This window comes from Cygnus atratus, chromosome 3 (genome assembly GCF_013377495.2).
Source record: "Cygnus atratus isolate AKBS03 ecotype Queensland, Australia chromosome 3, CAtr_DNAZoo_HiC_assembly, whole genome shotgun sequence".
Classification (NCBI taxonomy): Eukaryota; Metazoa; Chordata; class Aves; order Anseriformes; family Anatidae; genus Cygnus; species Cygnus atratus.
This window is the reverse complement of record NC_066364.1, coordinates 34,221,733-34,237,158: the sequence shown is the minus strand read 5'-3', so window position 1 is coordinate 34,237,158 and position 15,426 is coordinate 34,221,733.

Here is a 15,426-nt window from a genome sequence, read left to right as displayed (position 1 = left end):
GCACTACATCTCCAAGTAAACTGTGAGTTTAATGAGAGGTCAATCTTAAGTGACATTTTAAAAACAGTTTTATCTTAGGAAAGATACCAACAGGCCTAAAAAGCAGGTTATCTCAATAATGAGGAGACAACACTTTTTTAATACAAAACAAGAGCATACACTCAAGTCATTTAGAAACCACATCTCCTGCAGCTGCAGGACTGACTCATTTTTAAGTCACTTACTGCAGGAGATCCTGCAAGCATGGTTTTGACTGGGCCTTTTCCAATGTATATCCTGATCTCAGCAGTGCAGTGCATATGAAAAGTGAGGAAGACAAAGTTTCTTCAATTTTTTCCTTCATCTCTCTTAAGCAGATATTGCCAATTTACTGAATACCAGATGTATACATAACAGGTGAGAGACTCTGCTCTTGGCTCAATTCATCTTCTTGAACCCTATGAAAATCACCTAGGGATATTTAAGAAAAATCTGGTTTACAACTCTACTGTATGTGGAAATTCATTCTTCCTCCAGCCCTATGTAGATCCTTTTTTCGTTCTCACACTGCACAAACGCAACTTCATGCAGCTTCAGACAAAGACAAGCTGACATTTACATGCATCACTGATCGCTTTCTGCTCATTCAGATCCCATATTTCTGACTCCCTTTGATTTGCATTTCAACTAAAAGTTGGAGATATTATTAAAATCAGACTATGTCTTTTCCTCCTACGTTGATATTCCTTTTATACACAGGTGTTGCCATATGGCTCAAGAGAGGCCAAGGAATGATGCTAGATTCATATATCTTGTCTGGTAGGATGCTTTGCTAAGCAGCTGTGATAATGAAGTCAAGAGCTTGCCTGGGAAGCTAAATCCAACACCTTCACCTCTCCATCTGGCATGAAATTAGCTTCCATTGAGCACTGACTTTGGCCATGCCCTGTTGTGAGCTGATGAGGAAGTGCCCATATTTATGCCTCTTTCAATCTTTGTAGAGCAAAACACAGTGCCAGGTTGTGCTAGAGATGCTTTCTTCCTATGACAAAAAGAGAGAACTCACCCTCCAGTCTCCATCTGAGAGGTACAGCAGGCTCTTTTGGGGCACCTTACTTTGCAGGATCCCAGTTCACACAGCTAGGGAAGGTAGGCCAAGGACGCATGTCAAGTGTTTCCTGTTCAGCAGCTTTGTTTGTGCAGGTCAGCCCAGTAATACAAGTGGTCTCTGAAAGATGGGCAGCAGACAGGGAAGTGGAGGCCTCCACCATCCCATATCCCATTGGCCACCCCCTCTGAGTGAACTCCCTTCATACAAAGCATTAGAGCTTTTCCTCGGGGCAGCACTTCAGCCATTTCAAGACCAAGTATAATGGAATGGGTCCGCATATACCACATTGTCTCAGAGCTGTTGCTAGGTCAAGCTGTAATCAAACTGTGTGGAAAAAATTCCTTGTGTGATAACTACCTGGGACATGCATTTTTTGCAGGGTGCTCTGCATGTGTCAGCAAATTTATGGACCTGTTGAGATCAAGGTAGAAAGGATATTTGGTGGGAAACCTCTCAAGAAGTACAATTAGGACAAATGTTTCACTACAGACTGATTATGTAGTGATTTCACTCAATTGGAAAAAGAATCTGAATTTAAATACCTAATTTTAAGTCAGACCATCAAATCCATGTTGATCCTGTTGTGCAATCACTTTATTTCTGTGGTAGCTTTAGTAAAGAAACCTAATTTTCATGGGGGCTTACAACAGATTTATTTGGTGGCTTTTCAGAGCCTCACTTCAATTGTTCAACTATTCATCTTATAAGTCCACAATGATTAAATGCTGCTTGAAATGTGGGTCAACATTGTCCATCAGCACATTACGAAGCACACAAATTACTGCTTTAGATTTCTACTTCATGTGGAATAGTCATGACACCGCAGAACAGACTAGAACAGAAGAGAATATCTCAAGTTGGAAGGGACCTGCAAGGATCATTGGGTCTAACTCTTGGCTCCAAACAGGATTACTTAAAAGTTAAACCACATGTCTAAGGCATTTTTCAAAATGCTTCTTGAACTCCAGCAGTCTTGGTTCCATGACCACTACCCTGGGAAGCATATGGTATAGGTATATGATTAGTTGGCCAAACTATATTTTTCAACTACTTTCCAGAACCATTCTGTTTTCCTAGTCTTTCCATCACAGCTTCTTTATGGAACATGCAGTTATGCAGTTTAAATAACAATATCACTCTGGTACATTCCTTGCATTATTTTAAAATTTGATTCCTTTTAAAAAATATTAATAAAAAAACCATGGTATTATGCACTGTAGGTATTGAATATACATTCAGTGGCTGCATTCCATATTTGAAGATCTTATTCTCACTCAGAAGATCTTAGTCTCACCCTAGGCCTTGATCAGCATTTTATGTGTCAGTATCATTATTTTACTATTTTAATAAGAGAGTAACCTGTAGTCAACGTAGGGGATACTTAGCCTTCTGAAAAAAAAAATTCTTTATGATTATTTGATACATGGTAATAAATGGAAATAAATAATTCCACATACCTCAAAATACTCTAAATATGGAAGATCAGCAGTAGTAATATTACAAAGGCATAAAAATGGAAGGAGCACAATTTTTGCAAAAGGGAGAATACATTCATTTTTAATAGACAGCATTTTTTCACTAGCAGATTCAGAAGCTGCTTGAACAGTCTGATGCAATATAGATTTGTAGGTACATGAAAGCAACACAAAGTCCTTTAATGAAGGCAAATAGTGATGATATACTCCCACCTAAGTATGTGGGGTTTTCCAATTTAGAAACACCTGATTACTGATACCAAACACAAAATTTCTGTTCTGTGAAAATACATCTCTTTGAAAGGTACTATTCTCCACTTACAATGATAGTCATTTTGTCTGCATTTAGAGAAAGAATAACCAGGAACAGAGGATAAGTATTGATAAAGAAGGCCAAAAAGAGGTCAACATGAAAGTTTCAAAACATGGTCTAACAACTGTTAATCCAAAGGCCCATACATCAAGTCTCCTGCTTTTGAGTGTAGCTGGTAGCAGACAGAGATGAACCAAAAAACAGACATAAGTATACAGCTATCCTCATAATGATAAATACTTCAGTAGCTTAGGGACTTCCTGAACCAAAAGGTCTATTCAGGCACACCTTTAAATGTTCATCAGTAACTGTATTATTAAAAACATGTCTAATACTGACAATTCTTTTTTTTTTTTTTTTCCATCTGCAGCATCCTGTGATACTGCAATTACGTGTGTGTCTAAACACATTCTTTTTTAAAAGTTTATAAGCTTGTTTCCAGAATGCCATTAGGCACCTCCTCATTCTTGTAGTGGGAGAAAAGCATTAATAACCTCTTCTCCATGGTATCCATGGCAGAAAAGCCTCACTTATGTTCTACAAAGTGAACCTTAAACACAGAAGACAAGGCAAAATGACTCAGTTTGAAAAGACAAGCTAAAAAGCCAATACAAGAGATCTGTTTTGCTTTGGATTCTTCTCCTCTCCATTTTCAGCACCAAAGCCCAGTATTCAAACTCACTGTTTTGGGGAAATTGGACTAGAATCACTGCAGTTTCCAAGTTTCCATTTTTCTACTGTATAAAAAAATCTAGCCTTATAAACAGCAGTTTTGAAGAGATTCTGTGAGAGATAAGTGCAAAATAAATTTTATCTATCAGAGAAATAGGCAGATGTCCTCCATTCTTTCTGCATGTGAAAGAAGAGGCTCAAATAATCCATAGGAGATATACAAACACTCTGTGTTAAACATAAAACTGCAGCTTATTAACCATAATAAGCTTACAGGAACATGGTGTACTAACAAGTGTTGTTACCATTGTCAATGCAAGGATGCTGCATGAGAACAACAATGAGAAAAGAAGAAGATATATTATTATTTTGGGGGAAAAAATAAGGATGTTCAGTTTCATTTCTCCTCTTCTGTTAAATGATTTCAATCCTTTCAAATCTAATGACTGAATGTTTGCCTACAGCAGTGAAAGAAAAACAGAACAAAACAAAACAAAAACCATGAATTGTCTGAGTAAAAGGGAGAATGAGTCTAAAATCAGAAGAGATATAATTAGCAAATGTTTCAGACATTTTGTAAATGTCTACGTAAAATGTAAAATTAAGCAATACCAGCAGGAATACTTGGAATTACGAAAACACAATATTTGAGCAAATAATAATGAAAAAAAAATAAAAGGAAGTTCACATACTACAAGTAAGAAAAACCTGAATATATTCAAAGTAACTTCATAGATAATGCTAAGAGAAATTAATGACGGAAAAGTGGGGGATGGAAACAGAAGAGGAAAATAATGTTACAAATCTTAATAATAGAATATGTCAAGAGAGGGATGAAAGTCAAGGTACAATACTTACAGCTTTATACTCACTGGCAGGACTTGGTAGTAATTCATTGCCTCCCTCTTAAACTTGACTAGTGGTAGATGATTTTCAGGAAGTCACAAGAAATCCTACAGTAAACATCTGCAGAATAGCTAGATTTTTTGTCCTCTGGTCCATAAATTTGGTGGCTAGTTTATTCTCTTAAACATGAACATATATAATCCTGAGAATTTATCATTCTCAGTGATTTAACTAGAAGATCAAATATCAAGTCCCTAATAATAATAATAATAATAATAATAATCATCATCATCATCATCATCATCATCTTAGTCCAGAGTAAGGAGAATATGGATGTTCTCTCTATCTACATAAATGCTTCATCATTTTTGATATCTAGTAAATTCTTAGCATGAGTGATATTTTCTGACAGAGGGTTTCATGGATTAAAAAATCCTGAAAGGAAACACTCTTTTTCAAAACATATAATTTAACTTCAAGCTGTATTTACTGAATGGTAGTTGTCAAGCACATACAACTCAGCAGTCAGTATGATCAGTTGCCCAAAGTTTCAGTGCTTTAGTGCATCTCTAACAAGCTATAACTTAATAAAAATAAATAAATAAATAATAAAAATAAAAATCTAATAAATATTCAATGGCTTGGAAAAATCATTAGCTAGTTTGCTCTAAACCTTTGACACCACACTAGCCTGAATCTTCTGAATTTTAGTTGTTTGCTTTCTCAAGAATTTTGTCAATAGCTATTTTGATGAGGATTTACTATTTTCAAAATATTCACAGCTTCTTTTCACATTCAAATCAATAACAAACATTGAAAAACAGAGAAAAATAACATCACTCAATCTACCCTGCATTTCGCTTTAGAATAGAAACCCGTTTTATGTTGGATGGTGTCAGCTAGAAAGATCTTATAACGAACACATGCTTTCAGATTTATCAGCAACGTCTTAGATGCCAATTACTCTGAATGGGTGAGCAGCAGAAGAATCTTCTACTTTTTTTTTTTTTTTTTTTTCAGAACAAGGTTAGCCCGAGAACAGTGCAGTATAACCTAAATGGCTTGAGGACTGCAGCTTTAAAAATCCTTAAAATTAATTCATATTTGATAGCTCAAGAAGCAAATTATCTACTTAATAAGTAACACATAGATAAAAACAAATAGATAAAAACAAATAGATAAAAACACGTGTTTTTAAGTTGCTGTAACAACACAGCGGAAAATTGCTTGTTATTTTACTTTTTGCAGGGGGGTTGTTTTGTTCTTTTTTCTCTACAATCATTCAGTGCAGGTAGGAATGCATGTTACATTTCTCCAGACTTCAAAATAAGGTATGTCTCCATCTGCCACATAATGCAACTCATAATTTTTTTTATTTTTTTATTTTTTTTTAACCCATGTAAATCAAGTTGATTGAGTCTTCAGGATTTGTCATGGATGGCATTTAGTTAATTTGTTCATCATTTGCTTTGTCCTGTATTCTGTCTTCTTCAAGGCTCAAACTGTACAGCAAGGAGGAAGCCTGTGCTGGCAGCTGTGCACAGCAAGGAGGAAGCCTGTGCTGGCAGCTGTGCTTTGAAACAGGTCAATTCTCATGGACAAAGTATAAGAGTTTGCCTATCCTGAAACAGAGCATGCCAAGAGCAAACAACTTCCCAGGGACAGACAGGCAGCCAAAAGAGAGCCAAGGAAACAGAGAGCCAGAGGCTGCTGGCAGAGAAAACCCACAGCTAGAAATGATGAAAATAAGGACTCATACAAAACATTCACAAGCATCTGTGCATTTTGCTGCATGTGGGAAACCCTTGGAAGTTAAGAACAACCTTAAAGAGAAAGAACTCATCTAACAATAAACGATGTACAAATTTATCTTTGCTTTACTCACTGCCCCGTGTTCTCTCAGTTCTAATTAGTTCTTCACTGACATAATTCTTGCCGAGGTGATTGGCTCCAGGGCAGGCGCATTCCGCAGCGGAGTGGGGGATCAAGACAGGCAGGGCTTTTTTTTCGGCATCGAGGCCACTCAAAGCACCCAAGGGAGCCGCCAAGACCCAGCAGCCCTCGCAAGGGAGGCTGACAAGGCCTAGGCGAAGCCAGCAGCGCCCCCTCCCCCGCCGTTCAAAAGCAGCTCCTAGGGAGCGCAAGCAACCAGGAGCGAGGCAACCAGGGCGGGTAAACAGGGCGTGGCACGTCAGAAAGGCGGGGCGCGGCAGTTTGCACGGGCAGGGCAAGCAGGCAGGGCCCCTCGCCGCTCTTTTGCAGTGGTCTTTCCCTTCAGTACTTGTAACCTGCCTGCGAGGAACCTGGCCATGGTATCAACCAGGCAGAAAAACATGGCCTCTGCATCTCTTGTGGCCTCTCCAGCCTCAGTCACCGATGTGGCCACTCAGACGGAGGGCTCGTGGAAACACACCGCCATCCAGGTCTTGGGTTGAAGGGTGTGCCCGAATCTTCTGTCGGTATCCGACAGCAGCAGCGAGGGGTATGCCTGTGGGAGGTGTGCCGAGATTGAAGAGCTGCTCAGCCAGGTAGCAGAGCTTTGGGAGGAGGTGGGCAGGCTCAGGAGCATCAGGGATTCAGAGAGGGAAATTGACTGGTGGAGGTGTACTCTACCCTCTCTGAGACAGACTCACGAGCCTGCCATAGCATAAATGTCTCCTGCTATGCAGAAGACAAAAGTTCCCTCATCCCTCCAGGCAGTAGGAGGAGACCTAGGCCAAGGGGGAGAATGGAGGCAGGTTCCTGTTCAGGGTGGTAGGTGAGCCCTGTCCCTGCCCACCTCACCTTCCCATCTACCCTTATATAACAGGTATGAGGGTCTAGAACACGACAGTCAGAACAACGAAGTAGACGAAAGCCCGTCCCAGTTGGAGAGGATGCCTACGGCAAGGCAACCTATCCCCCGCATTGCTACGTCAACTGTCAAAAAAGAAAGAAGGGTTATTGTCATGGGGGACTCCCTTTTGAAAGGGACAGAGGGCCCAATATGCCGACCGGACCCAACCCATAGGGAAGTTTGTTGCCTCCCTAGGGCTCGGGTGAGAGACTTCGTTAAGAAAGTCAAGCTCCTGGTACGGCCCACCAACTACTACCCGCTACTGGTCTTTCAGGCTGGTAATGATGAGGTAGCAACGAGAAGTCCGAGAGCGATCAAAAGGGACTTTAGGGCTTTGGGGCAACTACTTAAAGGATCAGGGGCACAGGTTGTGTTTGCCTCTGTCCTTCCAATAGGGGGGGATCGATGCTGACAAACAGACTCATCACATTAACACGTGGCTTTGGGACTGGTGCAACCAGCAGAATTTCGGGTTTTTCAATCACGGGAAGGTCTACGCGACACCAGGCCTGCTGGCACCAGATGGGATGCGCCTCTCTCAGAGAGGGGTGAGGATTTTCGCTCAGGAGTTGGCAGGGCTGATAGATAGGGCTTTAAACTAGAGTCGAAGGGAGAAGGGGATAAAACCAGGCACGCCGGTGATGAGCTAAGGGATAGTGCGTTGGAATCAGACAGACTGTGTGCTAGTGAGGCCCTTTGGCCGGCTACACAAGGTGCTATGTGTAGGGAGGCACATTTGAAGTGCTTCTACACAAACGCACACAGTATGAGGAACAGAATGGATGAGCTAGAAGTCTTGGCCCAGTCCCACAGCTACGACATCATCGGCATAAGCAAAACCTGGTGGGATGAGTCCTGTGGCTGGTGTGTTGCAATAGATGGTTACAGGCTCTTCAAGAGGGACAGGCAGGGTAGGCGAGGTGGCGGAGTGGCAATGTACGTGAAGCAGGGGCTGGATGTGAAGCATGGGCTGAAGCATGGCCTGCACCTTCTTGGTGCAGGTGCTAAGAGAGCCAACTAGGAAAGGTGCTCTCCTAGATCTGTTGCTGGAGAACAGAGAGGGTCTTGTGGGAGACGTGGCAATTGGCAGCTGTCTCGGTCATAGTGACCGTGAAGTGGTTGAGTTTAGAATTTATGGTGACAGAAGGAAAACTGTCACCAAAACTTCAGCCCTGGATATGGGGAAAGCAGACTTCAGGCTGCTCAGGGAACTAGTCAGCAAGGTCCCCTGGGAAACTGCTTTTGAAGGCATTGGCATCCATCAGTTCTGGTCAATCTTTAAGCACTGCCTCCTAAAAGCACAAGATCAGGCGATTCCAAAATATCGGAAGTCAGGCAAGCGGGGCAGAAGGCCGGCTTGGCTGACCAGGGATCTTCTACTGGAGCTTAGGCGAAAAAAGAAAGTGTACGGCTGCTGGAAGGAGGGTCAGGCAACAAGGAAGGAATACAGGGATGCTGTTTGTGTTTGTAGCGAGAAAATTTGTGTGGCCAAAGCCCAACTAGAGTTGAAGCTGGCCATGTCTGTGGGAGACAATAAAAAAGGTTTTTTTGGATATGTAAACAGAAAAAGGAGAACCAAAGAAAACATAGGTCCACTACTAGATGGGGAGGGTCTCCTCACAGACAATGACATAGGCAAAGCAGAGATGTTTAATGCCTTCTTCGCCTCTGTCTTCAACACTGATGATGGGCTTTGGGACCCAGGGTACCCTGAGCTGGAGGACCATGACGGTGGGAATGACAAACTCCCAACCGACCCTGAACGTGTGCGGGAATTGCTGCTCCACCTGGATCCATACAAGTCCATGGGTCCAGATGGGATTCATCCCAGGGTGCTTAAAGAACTGGCTGACGTCATCGTGGTACCTCTCTCAATTATTTTTCAACGATCTTGGGAATCTGGAGAGGTCCCAGTAGACTGGAAGCTGGCAAATGTTGTGCCAGTTTTCAGGAAGGGTAAGAAAGAAGACCCCAGCAATTACAGGCCTGTCAGTCTCATGTCAGTGCCTGGTAAAATTATGGAGAGGATGATCCTTGAAGTTATTGAAGCGCATCCGGGGGACAATGCAGTCATTGGTCCCAGCCAACATGGGTTCATGAGGGGTAGGTCCTGCCTAACAAATTTGATTTCTTTTTATGATAAGATCACCAGCTGATGTGATCTTTTTGGACTTCAGCAAAGCTTTTGACACGGTTTCCCATAGGATCCTACTGGACAAAATGTCCAGCATACAGCTAAACAAAAACATCATACGGTGGGTGAGCAATTGGCTGACGGGCAGGGCTCAAAGGGTTGTGGTAAATGGGGCCACATCTGGCTGGCGGATGGTCACTAGTGGGGTCCCTCAAGGCTCCATTTTAGGGCCAGTCCTCTTCAATGTTTTCATAAATGATTTGGATGTAGGACTAGAAGGTGTTTTGAGCAAATTTGCCAACGACACCAAACTTGGAGGAGTTGTGGACTCGGATGAGGGTGGAAAGGCCTTGCAGAGAGATCTGGACAGATTGGAGAGCTGGGCGATCACCAACCACATGAAGTTTAACAAAAGCAAGTGCTGGGTCCTGCACTTGCTGGGGCAACCCTGGCTGTACGTACAGACTGGGCAACGAGATGCTGGAGAGCAGCCCCGCAGAGAGGGATCTGGGGGTTGTGGTTGACAGCAAGTTGAATATGAGCCAGCAGTGTGCCTGCAAGCCAGGAGGGCAAACTATATCCTGGGGTGCATCAAGCACGGCATTGCTAGTTGGTCGAGGGAAGGGATTGTCCCACCCTACTCTGCGCTGGTGTGGCCTCACCTCGAATACTGTGTGCAGTTCCGGGCACCACAGTACAAAAAGGACATTAAATTGTTGGAGAGTGTCCAGAGGAGGGCGACGAAGATGGTGAAGGGCCTAGAAGGGAAGACATATGAGGAGCGGCTGAGGTCACTTGGCCTGTTCAGCCTGGAGAAGAGGAGGCTGAGGGGGGACCTCATCGCAGTCTACAATTTCCTTGCGAGGGGGAGTGGAGAGGCAGGTGACCTATTCTCCGTTATCACCAGTGACAGGACCCGTGGGAATGGTGTTAAGCTGAGGCAGGGGAAGTTTAGGCTAGACATCAGGAAGAGGTTCTTCACCGAGAGGGTGGTTGCACACTGGAACAGGCTCCCCAGTGAAGTAGTCACTGCACCAAGCCTGTCTGAATTTTAGAAGAGATTGGACTGTGCACTTAGTCACATGGTCTAAACTTTTGGGCAGACCTGTGCGGTGCCAGGAGTTGGACTTGATGATCCTTATGGGTCCCTTCCAACTCGGGATATTCTATGATTCTATGATTCTATAATTCATATTCACATAAAATATGAGATTCTCCTGAGTTTCAGTGTCAGTTTTCTACTTTTGTGTGACCTCTTCAAGGAAAAAACACAAAGTTATCTTGGTCAATATAGAATCCCTGTATTTCTTCACTATTTTTAGTTAAATCTTTAACCATTTGCCAAAAAGAGTTTAGCAGTAAGAAAATAACTGCATGGCAACCGGATGTGTGGAGAATCAACTTTTCAAGTAACAAATAGTCTGAGCCAAAGATGATTTTTTTTTTCATGGAGATGGAACTGCTTGATTTCATTAACATAGAACAACAAAAATGTAGAAAATAAAGAATCTCCAAAGGGCAAATAATTATTTTTAAATATCATTCTTATGAGAACGACAACGCTGGATTATTAATTACATGGTTTAGCCATTGTACTTTCAGGACAGGAGGCTGGTAAATCAGCAGGATAGCAGCTAGCGAAGAAAGTTTTTCAAAGACACCACATAGCACCTTGGAACAATCTTCCAGATACTCTGTGAACAGGATAGCAACCATGTTGGACTGACTGACGATTTTTCTCAACCTTTCATTAAAGAAAGGTGCTCCATGGGTTTCTCCTTTCCACTGAAATGGAAGACCATACTGGAGTGCTGCAGGTCCATGAGCACTGCAGGTCCTGAGCACTGCAGGTCCATGGTGAGATCTGCAGTAGAGTATCTGGTGAAGGTAGATGACATACACTCCATGAGTGGATGCATCATCACCCTCAGCTGTGAGACTAGAGCATATATGTTGGGAAGAGAGTGTAAGGACTCACAACATGTGAAAAGCCATGACAGTCCTTTTCAGATAGCTGACTGATTATCTATATCTGGCCCTGAAACTCAAAGAGGGCTTCCTACCAGCAATAGCTGACCTGTCACTGCTGCCACAGAAAGTGCAAAAGAAGAACAAAGCTGGACAACAGTAGACACAAGGAATTGATGCAGAATTGTTGATGGAAACAGAAAGAATGGATAACAGCAGAGAAGGCTAATGTGTCACAACCCTGGGAAAGGCCTACTGCCTGGCACCTCTGGAAGTAATATGTTAAAAGGTTGACTGAATCAGTCTTCCAATTCCAAATTTTTAGGAGACTTTAAGTTTACTAAATAAATAAATAAATAATAAATAAATAAAAAGGTTTGATAAGATATGCATTGTATATAGGCAGAAGGAGAGGGTAACCTAGTAGAATGGGAAAAAAAGTCTTTCACAGCTTAAGCATATAGTCGAACAAGTCCTCCGTCTTGCCTTCCTAAACAGACACTGACAATAACCTTAAAAAATAAGGCTGTACTTTCTCAGGTTCTGAACCTTCAAAGAAGGTCTTTATAAAAAGACTTATTGTCTTTCCTCAAATTCCAGAAGGTACAGACAAAGAAAAAGTCATTTTAATGACACTAAAAATCTAAGTGAAAATACTCCTGTCATTTCATTATCTGCATGGGAAATATTGGACTTAACATGTAAAAAGATGGAACTTTGGAAGCTCAACCGAAGCTAAAATTCTTTTTGTTAGTTGTTTTTAGGAGTACAAAGTAAATTAGAGAAGATAAGATCTACTTTTAAGAGCAGAACAGAGAGATGATTACAGGAAGAATTTGTGTTTTCTTTTTTCAATAATAGTTCTGCTGTGAGGGTACAGGAATTTAAGAATCATTATTAGACGTAACAGTGATCCATATGTAACAATGTAAGTAACACAATGCTAAATAAACATGATTTTTGGATGGCATCTTTTGTAAGATGAAAAACTGTAAAGCTGAAGTCATCTCACTTTATATTTCCACTAAGCAAACATACATGCCATGAAGGGATTTCCTTTAGGTGTTCTCCCACAACTACAACACTTTATCCAAACATGATACAAGAAAAAAACAAACAAACAAACAAACAAAAACACAACAACAACAAAACGTTTCCTTGAAAACCTTCGGCTTTTGAGGCAAACTGCCTGCTAGAGTGCACAAGCAATCAGTACCACTGTTAAAACATGACACTGTAGGTGGCGTCACACTTGTAATGAATTCTGTCAGAAATACAGGTCAGCCACCACAGACAGATACTGATACAACCATTCCATGCTAACTTGGAAATAAATTGGAAAAAGAAACTGGAGAGATGACAACATGGTCAGGATACAGAAGGGCTAACACTTCCTGGAAAACATCCAACATAGGAAGGAAATATGAAAACAATTCCTCTAAGAACCACAAGATCTTGGGCTAATCAGGCAGAGCTCCTTCAAGAGAGGAGTGTTGGCTGAGAGAAAGAATTACAGACCTCAGTAGAGATAGGACAAGGAGTCTGCCACTGTGCAGTAGTTTCCACTTCTCTAAGTCTTGAGATAACATTCAACTTCTTTGATTCTTCCCTTTCCTCTCTTAGATCAGGAATCACTGCAATAAAGGCCCTCGGAAAAACAGTTTTCAAGAAGGTTTTCTTCCAAAACGGAAAACTGGAGAATTTTTTCACCCTTTGAATTTCAGATGGGAGATGCTTTCCCCTTGAATTTCAGCAATGTAAGAAATCTGACAAAGGCATTGGAATTAGTCTTCAAGTGAGTCAACTGACCACTGTAAATTGAGGACACCTACAGAGAGCATGAACATTCAAGAAAGTATTAATACCTGTAATATGATGTGGGTAGAGGATATAGGCTCACCCAACCCTTGCTGTACAAAGACCTGACCTTTTATCTTTGGTGTAGAGAATTTAGCTCTCAATGGAGGTACGCTTAACTGAAGTATTTTATTAATTCAAAACTCTTTCCTTCATATGGATTCTTCCTAGTGAAGAAAAAAAAAAAAAAAAGAAAAGAAAAGGAAAAGGAAACAACAAAGTTAAAGACTGGCATGTGAAGGGACTCAAAAATCAAGGTTTCATGGTTGTGGATGGCAAAGATTATCCCAGAAGCTGAAAGAAAAGGTCAAGAGCTTATCACTGATCATTTTTAGCAACTTTTGGCCTCATTCTGAGATATTACCTCTGCTTACTTTAAGAGAGTAGGATTGGGATTGCCAAAGAAAGAAGAATTACAGAGATTCATAGTCGTGTAGAATTGGCAGCTTCTGTCCCTAGAAACAAACGTTTTAATGAACGCTTCAATAACATTCCCATATTCAAAGTTCTATTAAAGGCACAACTAACTGCATGTCACAAATGTGACAATAAAATGCAGCCAAATAGAAACAGTTAAATATCAGCTTTGTAAACAGTAAAACAAACAGAGTATTTTTAGTTCTTTTTCTGAACCACAAAACAGAATGGGGATTCGGTTGATAAAAAGCACTAATTATCTTGACTCAAGGAATCCAAGGATACCTCAGGAAATGCACATTATGAAAAAGGCGGTCTGCCCATATGCATTCTGGCAAGGTCTCAGCTTTTTGGCTGACTCGACTGAAGAAACCAGCATAATTAGAACTCCTGAATAAAGCTAGGTAATGTCAGGGATAATATCTCATTCTTCAAACAGATAAAGAAATAGATTGTGCTGTAAAGATAAAGCAGCAAGCAAATGAGGACACTGACAAATGTGATTGTGGGGCAACCTCAAATTATTCAAACTCCAGGAAGCAAATCCTGTGATTTCAGCTATCTTGGATTCAGAAAGGATTTATAAATAAAATAGAGAAGCTAGCCTGCTGCAGGCTCTTGGGACATTAGAATGCACAAACACTGCCACTCTAGCACAGTAAGGACATAACCATTGTGCTGAGGCACAAAACCTTCAATTCCTTTCAGACACATTTAGCTATTATCCATACTGAAGTACTAACCTTTCTCACCTTTGTGCTTCCTTGCAAGGCATGGCAGGAGGCCAGTGAAAGGATGTCTTTAATGATACCAGAGTCTATTGCAAAACTCAAAGACTTTAGAGATTACAACCATCATAACTAGTTCCACACACAACGTGTCCCTAAGGAGCATGGAAAGTGGGGACAATAAAGGAGGAATGCAACAAAAACAGTGTGCAGGAAATGCCACAGTAAAAAGATGGGAGTTTGAAGAGATAAAAATGTTCCCTCAGAGTAACAGATGACCTGCTTACCCTCAGCTCAGTATTCAGTGTTGTAGACAGCCATAGTATGTTTCATAACCCCCCAAAAATAACCAGAATGAATCACACTGAGCTTTATATCTATGCCTGTACTCAGGTCTTCTATCATCTCTGTTTTACATCCATGTCATCTGCCAAATACAATATCCTAGAAACAATACTGCTTGCTTCACCTCATGTTCTGTAGAGAGACTACACAGTCCCTTTACTTACAGTGCAGAGTAGTGACCCACTAACTGGAATTGCCACAATAGGTACAGGTCACACTCAGGCTTTCTTTTCTCTGTCCTGTCTCTGAATACAATTAGCAACATTCTCTGAAGTATCTGTTGTAATGGACTCTGAAGTGGACTACTATAATAGCATAAGCTACCCGCAGGGGTACCTTCTTTCTCATCCACCATTAGCAGAACTGGCTGTGCCCCAGAGAAAGACAGATACTACATTTTGCAGCTGGAGTTTGCAGGGAAGGGTTCAGATCTGCAGTGAAGTGCTTTCCCAATCAGAAAATGCCCTTTCTCACACATGGCAACAGAAAGATTATTTGGCAATGCTCCTCTTTGAAGTATTTAAGATTATTAATATGCTATGCAATACCTGAGTGATGTCCTAGTTTTTCTTCTGTAACTGTTACTAGGTGATATTCATCAATAAATGTTAATAGTTGAATTTTAAAGTAACCTAAGAAACAAATAAAATAAAAAAAAAAAAAGCATGCAAACAATCCACCTCATGTTTCTAAGAAATGCAGCCTCTGGCTTTAGTACTCACTCTCTGAAGGAGGTTAATGATGG